General features: G+C 43.5%; 1 long non-coding RNA gene across 1 annotated transcript; it reads right to left on the bottom strand.

The window, feature by feature from the left end:
- Positions 1 to 1019: 1019 nt before the first annotated feature.
- LOC125377791 lies at positions 1020 to 3151 on the bottom strand. Its single transcript, XR_007219816.1, has 3 exons — positions 3092 to 3151; positions 2558 to 2606; positions 1020 to 1307 (listed from the first exon to the last, which is right to left on the bottom strand). It is a non-coding gene; the product is annotated as an uncharacterized LOC125377791 (long non-coding RNA).
- Between the last annotated feature and the right edge of the window lie 8984 nt (positions 3152 to 12135).

The raw sequence follows: 12135 nt of genomic DNA, 5'->3' as shown, positions 1-12135 counted from the left end.
AGGAGTGTCGTTTTAAAAAGTAAACATTTGTGCAGACTTTATACACCTGTGTCTTTCACAGAGTTGTCACTTTAATTTGGATCGCGTTGAAGTCTAAAATATGCGTGTGATAGAGGCAAGGTCACGACAACTATGCAGTGTCACTATTTGAGACGGATCTTCTGTTATTTGGTTCTCCATATATGGAAACATACTCTAAATTTTAGAAACATTTTTTCCCCGTGGGATCTCCACTGATGTTTATCGGATAGAGCGTCGGCCCGAGGAGCGGAAGGTCGGTGATTCAATTCCTAGCACGTCATACCAAAAGATGTTAAACGATGGTACTTGTTGTTATCCTGTCTGGCGCTCGGCATTAAGGGGCTAAGGCAAGGACGTCAGTGTACTGTGTCTGAGTAGGGTATTCATGTTAAACTGCGGCATGGTATCTCAGTGGGCTAGCACTGTAAATCGGCATCAGTCCGGACGAGTACAGCCAGCCACACATACTCAACGCACGCACGCGCGCGAGTGTGTGAATGCACGTGGCTATATACGTGCAATAATCTTGAACGCCATGTCATACCCATTTCACCTCACCTCAACCTTTCCCGCTGAATCAGGTAACAGAACACCTCGGGTCTCTTCCAAGACACATGTAGAAGGAATGGATGACATTCCCACAGCGTCTAAGCTTCAGTATATAAGTGGCGGACATTTCTAAATTTGACCCATTAGTGACAAACATTTGGTCCGATGCAAGTACCTATTTTGACTTGTACCATGTGTTCCCGGGTGAAATAATTGACTTGCCTTTGCATGTGTTTGTGATGGATGTCACCGCTCTACCACTAGGCCACGGAGGCGGTCCTTTAAACAATAAAATTCTTAGATAAAATGTTTTGTATAACAAATCTAACCATCAGTTTTTATTGCACATTTGGGTGTACCTACATATAATAGCAAACAATTAAAAATTACAAACAAATTGTTGATAAAACTGTAAATTATTAGAAATAATACATAACAACATACCACCTTATAACGGTTATCAAATCAAATAGTTGAATTTAAAGTTTTATATATATAATACACATGTATTCACACTAATGGTCTGTCATGCAAGCAAGTTATTTTGGCTGAATGACCTCGAACTTTGGTATCCGAGGGGACCTCTGGGTATTGGCGTCCTTGACTGGATTGGGGTTGATTGACTGCGCTTTTCCGGTTGACCTATTGATGCGCCTCATCACCATGTGCTTCAGTTCCTCGTGGCTCAGAGGGGGAGGCCGGTTTCTTCACTTATCTCATTCATGTCCTCATCTTCCCTACAAATACATGTCAGCATGAGACCCGTGAAGATCCGGGATAGAATAGGTCTTCAGCAACCCCTTTTTGCTCTAAAAGGCGACTATGCTTGTCGTAAGAGGCGACTAACGGGATCGGGTGGTCAGGCTCGCTGATATGGTTGATACATGTCATCGATCCTAAGTGCGTCGATGATCGATGCTCATGATATTAATCACTGGATTGTCTGGTCCAGATTCCATTATTTACAGACCGCCGTCATATAGCTGGAATATTGCCGAGAGCGGCGTTAAACAACAAACAAACAAACAAACAAACAAACATGTCAGCATGACAGAAAAGCAGAATGTAAAACAATGCATGACCACAAATTGTCGTTCAATTTATTTATTTATTTTACATCTTTGAAACTGTGTACGGAACTGAAGATGAGTCCCTATCTCTTGGGTGAGTGAATGTTGTTTTAGGCCACATCAACAATTTTGCAGTTCTTCTCAGAAATAATCAATGGAAACAAAGGTTCAACTAAAATTGGTGTTTTTTTAGGCCGCTAAAAAAGATCGTGGGAAAGTACCTATCTAAATCCTTAAGACTGTGTTTGTGACGGGGATGGAACTAACTACCCAAGAACTGGAGAAGCTATTGTGACGATGTTATTGGAGGGATTACTTACCCAAGACCTGGAGACACATTGCCTGATAGAACTTTTGAGATGTTGCACATTGTACAACACATCACTCACCAATATACAGACATATTGCCTGATAGAACTGTTTAGATGTGGCACATTGTACCACACATAACTCACCCATATACAGACACATTGCCTGATAGAACTAGTCAGATGTTGCACATTGTACCACACATCACCCACCCATATACAGACACATTGGAGACTAGAACTTTTGAGATGTTGCACATTGTACTACACATCACCCACCCATATACCGACACATTGGGGACTAGAACTTTTGAGATGTTGCACATTGTACCACACATCACTCACCAATATACAGACACATGGGAGACTAGAACTTTTGAGATGTTGCACATTGTACCACACATCACTCACCAATATACAGACATATTGAAGACTAGAACTGTTGAGATGTTGCACATTGTACAACACATCACCCACCCATATACAGACACATTTCCTGATAGTAGTGTTATGATGTTGCACATTGTACCACACATCACTCACCCATATACAGACACATTGCCTGATAGAACTATTGAGATGTTGCACATTGTACCACATAACACTCACCCATATACCGACGCAGTTCCGAGTAGAAGGAGGAGGGCTATCATGGTTGCTGAAACAGGTGAGGAACATCAGTCTATCACTCTTCTCATTGTACACCCACAGAACTGTGACCGCCGTGAACATGAGTGTCATAGTAAAATGTCTGCAGTGGTTGTATGCAAGTGTGGTAAAAAAGGGGATGACAGGGTCTGGGTATACACAAGAACTAGCAAGTGTTGACCGTAAACGTGGTGTGAGAAGAGGTGGATGGGTCTGGGTATGTACAAGAACTAGCAAGTGTTGACCGTAAACGTGGTGTTAGCAGAGGTGGCGGGGTCTGGGTATGTACAAGAACTAGCAAGTGTTGACCGTAAACGTTGTGTTAGAAGAGGTGGATGGGTCTGGGTATGTACAAGAATTAGCAAGTGTTAGGGGAGGTGACAGGGTCTGGGTATATACGAGAACCAGAAAAAGGTTGTATTAACAGTACAATAGTTGTAGGTATGCAAGCATCGAGTTAACATGAAAGGTTTTCTCACTACTTTCATACATTACCTGTTGAAGTGTTCAAGCGGGATCTTCCACTAGAAGTGTTATCTCTTATATAAAGTCTTGCAAAGGGAGTGGTGCAGATGGAGTACCTTAATTAATTCACAGCAGATTTAACACAGCATGTTAGGTAAGGACTCCATGTTTAGATAGAAGAAAATGTTGAATCCCAAACTATGTAGTGGGTCACGTAGGATGTGTACAAGAAGTATCTGGGGATTTATTCTACGCATGTACCCATCGTTATTCCGATATTCCTGTTGTAGAACTATTAGACCCGAGTATCGTCTTGTTGGGGTCTCGTCCCCAGCAACATTGGAGAGGCGACTCAGTGCATCGGGGTGTCAGGCCCGATGCTACCACGTCATCGTATCATGTCTGCGAGGGACGTTGATCATAATACCAAATACCGATTTGTCTGGTCCAGCCTCGGCAATTACACGCCGTCGTCATATATTTAGAATATTGTCGAGTGCGGCGTGAAAAAAACTAAAAGAAAGAGTATCTAAATCAACATTGCTAGAAGCGCTTGTCGTATCTCTAAGACGTGGCCATTCGGTGGCTGAGTTCTGTTGGAAATGCTAGAAAACTGCTTTTCTGGCTTCATTTAATAAATACGAGTCAAAGGACTATAAAAAGAGCATATATTAAAATATCGCGAATTGCCCTAATCTAACTTGTCCTAACTGGCACTGTGATTACGCTCAAAATGTACTTTTACAGGTAAAATGATGATAAACTTCGAAAATATTCGTGTGTTGTCATGCATGTATGAAATGGCCTATAACCTGAGATAATTACCTAACACCTGTCCCCAGGTGATGACCTCACACCGTCCCGTGCATTCTCCCAGGTGCACATGTCACCGAGTTGGGGGTGGTCTCAAAATATTGCTGTTATTGTACTTAATTGACATGTGCGTAGGTAGGGTAGCAATTTAGGATATATATTGCATTAAATTTGCTTGGAAACAAATGACCTCATGATGGAATAGTTAAGAGCTACGAAACGGGATGCGTATTGGAAGGTTGCGGTTTTGGAATCCAGAAGTATTTGTTGTTCTACAGATGATTTCTTGAGGTTGCATTTATCTCCGCTGATGACGTATATGAATCTGTACTTTTGAATGTCGTGTTATGTCTTGCCACGAACTCTTTACACTTGGCCAAAATGGGCACAAGAGGGTTGAACTCACAATGTCTGACTGGCGTACGTAACACAACGTAACCGTGTTGTGCCGCCAGCACATATGTCGTGTTCTTATTCCGCCGATTTTTTCTACATGAGTTGAACTTTCGTTTGATATGGTCTGAAACCGACGATGTCATATATTCCTGTATGGTCGCCTTCAGTCTACTCATGGTTTGGGCGACAGTATCTGATTCCCAGACGTTATATTAACTGTCGTTACCCATGACAATGACACTGGCGTTGTTTAAAATGGGGAATAGCTGAAATTCCAACCATTCTATGAACAAATCACCTCCTATAATTTCCTCATGAAATTCATCAGTTTTCTTTTTCGCCTCGAAAACTAGCACACATCCATCAATAAGTCCCATATCATGGGTTGCAGCGTGTAAAACAATGACACGATTACCTTTATCTGATGGTACCATGGGTGCTTTTCCACATGTAGTCAGTGGCATGATTCATCAAGGTAAATTATCTGGACGCCGTGACTGTGATAGTTATAAATGGTTCGGAGATAATGTGACCTCATAAACAGGATGGAATATTTTCCCCTGAAAAGTGCTCTGACATTGCCATGCTCAGTGTATCGAAATTCCATCTCTTGGAGGGCAATAGTTAATGCAGTTGACATTAATTGTATCTTTAATTCCTCCCTGATTCTACTACAAGTCAGGGTTACCTTCTGCTCATAAAGCTTGTACACTATACGCCTAATCACCCTGTATCACAGCTATCTACTATCCTCTTACGTCCCAGTTTTGTTTTTGAGACCACCCCTATACCTGTTTTGTTTTATTTATCATACCGTAGGCTTGATGGTATGAACTGAAAACCCAATAACTTGGGCAGTTCGGTAATTCAACCTATCTGAATTAATAAATGATTTCCCTCTATCTCTCTAAGTGTAAAGAACTTGTATACATTTCCCATTACAGATCGTGTACCATGGTTATGGCTGTGCAAGTGTTATGTAACATGCTTCATGGGAGCAATGTTAACAAAACAAACGCATCGTCATTTTGTCATTTTAGAATTTTCTTAAAATGATTTTTGTGTGTGGATTAGATGTTTTATGAAGACTACATTATACTTTCTTTCGAATTTGTCTTCTTTTAACTTGTCGATAGGACTCCTTGTGACTGAAATACTTCAAACCACAGGTAGGGCGATCTGTAGTTACTCCATATTTCAATAACAACTTTCTGTGAAAAATTATATCCTTATTTAACAGGCAAAAGCAGTTTTCTGCCATTTCCGACCGTACTTTAACAAGTGTTGAAAGCACTCGTGGTGTTAGAGGAGATGACGAGGTTGGGTATATACAAGAACTAGCAAGTATTGACAGTACACGTGGTGTTAGAGGAGGTGACGAGGGCTGGGTATATACAAGAACTAGCAAGTGTTGACAGTACACGTGGTATTAGAGGAGGTGACGAGGGCTGGCTTTATACAAGAACTAGCAAGTATTGACAGTACACGTGGTATTAGAGGAGGTGACGAGGGCTGGCTTTATACAAGAACTAGCAAGTATTGACAGTACACGTTTTGTTAGAGGAGGTGACGAGGTCTAGGTATATACAAAAACTAGTCAAGTGTTGACAGTACACGTGGTGTTAGAGGTGGTGACGAGGGCTGGGTATAAACAAGAACAAGCAAGTGTTCACAGTACAGGTGGTGTTAGAGGTGGTGACGAGGGCTGGGTATATACAAGAACTAGCAAGTGTTGACAGTACACGTGGCGTTAGAGGAGGTGACGAGGTCTTGGTATATACAAGAACTAGGAAGTGTTGAAAGCACACGTGGTATAAGAGGTGGTGACGATGTCTGGGTATATACAAGAACTAGCAAGTGTTGACAGTACAGGTGGTGTTAGAGGAGGTTAAGAGGGCTGGGTATATACAAGAACTAGCAAGTGTTGACAGTACACGTGGTATGAGAGGAGGTGAAGAGGTCTGGGTATATACAAGAACTAGACAGTGTTGACAGTACACGTGGTGTTAGAGAAGGTGACGAGGGCTAGGTATATACAAAAACTAGGAAGTGTTGAAAGCACACGTGGTATAAGAGGTGGTGACGATGTCTGGGTATATACAAGAACTAGCAAGTGTTGACAGTACACGTGGTGTTAGAGGTGGTGACGAGGGCTGGGTATATACAAGAACTAGCAAGTGTTGACAGTACAGGTGGTGTAAGAGTTGGTGACGATGTCTGGGTATATACAAGAACTAGCAAGTGTTGACAGCTAACGTTGTGTTGGAGATGGTGACGAGGGCTGGGTATAAACAAGAACAAGCAATTGTTCACAGTACACGTGGTATTAAAGGAGGTGACGAGGGCTGGGTATATACAAGAACTAGCAAGTGTTAACAGGACAGGTTGTTAGAAGGGATGACGAGGTCTTGGTATATACAAGAACTAAGATGTGTTGACAGTACACTTGGTATTAGAGGAGGTGACGAGGGCTGGGTATATACAAGAACTAGCAAGTGATGACAGTTCACGTGGTATTAGAGGAGGTGACGAGGGCTGAGTATATACAAGAACTAGCAAGTGTTAACAGGACAGGTTGTTAGAAGGGATGACGAGGTCTGGGTATATACAAGAACTAGCAAGTGTTGACAGCACACGTGGTGTAAGAGGTGGTGACGATGTCTGGGTATATACAAGAACTAGCAAGTGTTGACAGCTAACGTGGTGTTGGAGATGGTGACGAGGGCTGGGTATATACAAGAACTAGCAAGTGTGGACAGTACACGTGGTATTAGAGGAGGTGACGAGGGTTGATTTTATACAAGAACTAGCAAGTATTGACAGTACACGTGGTGTTAGAGGTGATGACGAGGGTTGGGTATATACAAGAACTAGAAAGTGTTCACAGTACAGGTGGTGTTAGAGAAGGTGACGAGGCCTAGGTATATACAAAAACTAGCAAGTGTTGACAGTACACGTGGTGTTAGAGGTGGTGACGAGGGCTGGGTATAAACAAGAACAAGCAATTGTTCACAGTACAGGTGGTGTTAGAGGAGGTGACGAGGGCTGGGTATATACACGAACTAGCAAGTGTTAACAGGACAGGTTGTTAGAAGGGATGACGAGGTCTGGGTATATACAAGAACTAGCAAGTGTTGACAGTACACTTGGTATTAGAGGAGGTGACGAGTTCTTGGTATATACAAGAACTAGCAAGTGTTGACAGCTAACGTGGTGTTGGAGATGGTGACGAGGGCTGGGTATATACAAGAACTAGCAAGTGTGGACATAACACGTGGTATGAGAGGAGGTGACGAGAGCTGGGTACATACAAGAACTAGCAAGTGTTGATAGTACACGTGGTATAAGTGGAGGTGACGAGGGCTGTGTATATACAAGAACTAGCAAGTGTTGACAGTACAGGTGGTGTTAGAGGAGGTGACGAGTTCTTGGTATATACAAGGAGGTGACGAGGTCTGGGTATATACAACAACTAGCAAGTGTGGTCAGTACAGGTGGTGTTAGAGGAGATGACGGGTTCTTGGTATATACAAGGAGGTGACGAGGTCTGGGTATATACAAGAACTAGCAAGTGTTGACAGTACAGGTGGTGTTAGAGGAGGTGACGAGTTCTTGGTATATACAAGGAGGTGACGAGGTCTGGGTATGTACAAGAACTAGCAAGTGCTGACAGTACACGTGGTGCTGGAGGTGGTGACGAGGGATGGGTATATACAAGAACTAGCAAATGTTGACAGTACACGTGGTGCTGGAGGTGGTCACGACTGCCAGGCATGTACTTCGACGTGAAAATATTACATTAGATTACACTGGAAGTATTATCTCTTATGAAATGTGTTGGAAAGGAATGCTGCGCAGCCTACTCTAGTTCACAGCTGTTTGATTGCCTCACACACTGTCGCGAGCAGAGGTCATGGACTACATGTTTAGATAAAAGCAAATGTTGAAACACCATCTTTGTAGTGTGGGACACGCAACGTGATTTTGGAGGATGATGTGAAGCTTCTGTATATACAAGACGTGTCGCATGTACACATCGTTATTCCGATACATTGAGTGAGTGAGTGAGTTGGGTTTAATGCCGCTTTTAACAGTATTCCAGTTATATCGCGGCGTGTCAGCTTAAGGTGGGAGGAAAGCCCGAAGTGATGCAGGTCTCAGACGTTTACCCCTTCGGTGAAACCGACGAGCACAGGTATGGTGCTGACAAACCTCGGGGCGAACCGGGATTCGAACTCACAATCATAGGTTTCTGGCTTGCCCAAGGGACGCAACTCTGCACAGCGAATCGCAGCGCCTTAGACGACTGGGCCACCCGTGCCCCCTGATACACTGAGTGAGATTTCTCAGTTCGCTATACACGTCACTAATTAGTGATAGATGGGCTTTTCGGTCATCAGATATCAGTTCGCTGTATCCGTTAGTTCGCTGTAGAAAGTTCGTTATATACGTAAATTTTATATGATATTATATAGGAGATAAATCGGGGATTTTGTAACAGTTTGTTGTATCCGTTTGTTCGCTATATCCGTTTGTTCGCAATATCCGTGTTCTAATGTATTCCTACTGCATCACTATAAGACCTGAGTATTATAGGCCTAGTTATCGTCCCGTTCGGATTTCGTCCCACGCAACATTGGAGAGGCGACAAAATGGATCGGGAGGTCAGGCTCGGTGATTTGGTTGATACCATGTCATCGTATCCTGTCTACGAGGACGTTGATCATAATATCAAATACCGATGCTCATGATGTCAATCACCGGCTTGTCTGGTCCAGATTCGACCATTACAGACCCCCATCATAGACTTAGAGTATTGACGAGTGCGGCGCTAAACAGGCAAACAAACTAAAACAAAGAGAACTAAATCAACATTGCTAGAAGCGCTCGTTATATCTCTAAGACGTGTCCAGTCTGTGTAGTGTTGGCTGCAGATGTAGTTGGTGTCATGATGAGGTTGTGTTGTGGATGCAGGTCATCCTCAATTATCCAGGGTACTATATATCCATCCTTTGTGATATATACCCTGGACCCATTAACCATCAACGTTTCGTTTCGGAAGTGACGTCACCATATCAATCTCTCGTATCACAAATCGGCACATCATTTTTCTCTCTTATGAGAGTAATTTGATTGGAGAGATATTTTTAGTGTCATTGTAGGATATATCCAACTAGATGGAGATATAATACACGCTTTAAGTAGCTTTAAGTTAAACATAATAGAACTTATCGTTGTACCCACGGAAGAATGTGTACTCGACAAATATACTGAACCGCAAAGGAAACGTCACCATGGATAGATATATGAGAAACCTCATTTGTCCAAACACTGTAAACATACTTTGAGACATATTTAAAAGATGAAACTTGGCAAAACTGATCATCAAGGTTGAAATTAATGTCTCAAATGTTCTTAAAGTGAAACACAACTTCTAGTCTCTGAGAAGATGGCCTCACAAGTCAGTATCTCGTGTGTCCGCCATGTGTATTGATGACTGCCGTGCAACGTCGATACATGGAATGGTTGAGGCGGTTGATGAAGGCCATAGGCACTTGAGCCCACACTCTGAGGAACGCCTGACGCAGTTCAGCTGCAGTTGTCGGCCTTGGTCGGACGTCATTCAGCCGTCTTTGAAGCTCGTCCCACAGGTGCTCAATTGGATTTAAGTCGGGACTGATGGCAGACCACTGCATGGTTTTGATGCCATTCTGCTGGAGAAAGTCTCTTGCTACTCTCGCAGTGTGGGCACGGGCGTTGTTATGCTGAAACTCGTGGTTGCGGCGACGTGCGAAATGAGGTATGGCGTGTGGTCTCAAGACTTGATCAATGTACCGAGCTGCTGTGACACCATTGCCTCTCCCTGGACCGTTGTTCTGGAAGACCACAGGGCCGACCTTCTGTGCAAGACCAATTCCACTCCACACCATGATGCTCTGACCACCCCACGAGCCTCTCTCAACAACACAGCGTCGCCAGACTCCCTCTCTGCCATCTGCTGTTGAGATACAGTAACGACTGTCGTCTGAGAAGAGGACTCTTCTCCATTGCTGGTGGCGCCAATGCTGGTGCTGTGTTGCCCACTGAAGACGGTCCCGGCGATGACGTGGTGTCAGAATGGGTCCTCGGTGTGACCTGTGACAGTGGAGGTGTCTTCTCGTCAATCGTCGACGCACGGTGTCCGCAATAATGTGTCGCTGGTGTGTCCCCATGGTCTGTCGAGCAGTTTCCGCAGCAGTAACAAAGCGATCTTGAAGATGCTGTCGTACAATCTGACGATCCTGACGTCGGGCGGTGACTCTTGGTCTTCCACTACGTGGTCGGTCATCTGTTGTGTTGGTGGTCTGGTACCGTTGCTGGAGCCTGTATATGGTCCTTACGTGGACTTGAAATGTATTGGCTACCAAGGTCTTGGTGTCGCTGATTCTCTTGTCAATCTTGGCATGTGGTAGCAATTCAATAACGAACCAATGTTATCCGATCTGGCTGGATTTTTATTGGGCAAGAAATGGGGGAACGCATGTGCATTTCAATTTGCACGGAACTCACGTTACCATGACCGTTGCCGTGATGCGTTTGGGCGATCGGTTTTATTGTCATCTGCTTTGTATTTTTATCATCAATTTCATTTTTCCGGACAACGTAATGTTAAATTTTTAAAAATAAAAAATTACCCAGATATTTAAACGACAACTTTTCATGCAATGTTACTTGGGGTGACGTTTCTTTTCCGGTTCAGCATATTAATGTTAAATATTCGTCAAAATGATATATAATCAATATTTACGGACCCTGCACTGTCATCAGTGTTATAAACAAATCTCAGCTGTGTGTACGTCTCTGGCTATTCCCATGTTACCAGAAACTAATCATCATGAAGTCTTTGGTCAAAACTTGATCCTGGACCAGGCAACAGGAATTAACGGAGTGTCACTATCTCACATGGACTATCTCTGTGTGTTACTAGTTACTTCAACCAATGTCATTTATAAGCAATAGGCCGTGACCATGATAACTGTGTAATGGGTCATAAAAGCTTCACTTAGAACGTGATCGCAGTCTGTACTGCCGGGTCGAACTATCGCATCCCCACCTGGAGCGTTCTATGTAGAAACCATGAGTTGTGAGTGTGTGTGTGTGTGAGGGTGTGTGTGTGAGTGTGTGTGTGCGTGCGTGCGCACGCGTGTATGTGTGAGTGTGTGTGTGTGTGTGTGCGTGCGTTCGCACGCATGTATGTGTGAGTGTGTGTATGTGTGTTTGTTAGTTAATGTGAGTGTGTGTGTATGTGATAGTGTGTATGAGTGTGTGAGTATGTGTGAATGTATGTGTGTATGTGTGTGTGCGTGTGAGTGAGTGTGTGTATGTGCGTGCGTGCGCACGCGTGTATGTGTGAGTGTGTGTGAGTGTGTATGTGTGCGTGCGTGCGTGCGCACGCGTGTATGTGTGAGTGTGTGTATGTGACGTGTGTGTGAGTGTGTCTGAGTGGGAGTGTGTTTGTGTGTTGGTGTGTGTGTGTACGGCGTGTGAGTGCAAGCGTAATTTAGTATGTCTGTGTGTTAGTGTGTGTGTGTGAGTGAGTGAGTCTGTGTGTGTTAGTGTTAGTAAGTGTGTGGGTGTGTTTGTTATTGATACGCATCCTGAAAACCTTCACACTTTGTAGAGTGTGTTGTCATAAATCCAAAACATGGAAGTATTGTAATTCTGATTAATAAAAAAACCCACAATTGGTGGCTTTCATTGTAGTATGTAAATGTTTTCTCATGTCCTATCTACGCAGATCCAGTGGTCCAAATATAGGGCCCTCACAACACCGGACCTTCGCACGTCATCAGCTCATCTTCATAGTCGACCAACACAGTGGGACC

The sequence above is a fragment of the Haliotis rufescens genome, unplaced genomic scaffold, assembly GCF_023055435.1.
Source record: "Haliotis rufescens isolate VD_foot unplaced genomic scaffold, xgHalRufe1.0.p SCAF_99, whole genome shotgun sequence".
In the NCBI taxonomy this organism is placed as follows: domain Eukaryota; kingdom Metazoa; phylum Mollusca; class Gastropoda; order Lepetellida; family Haliotidae; genus Haliotis; species Haliotis rufescens.
Note: the sequence above shows the minus strand (reverse complement) of the source record. Positions and strands in the feature narration are given on the sequence as shown.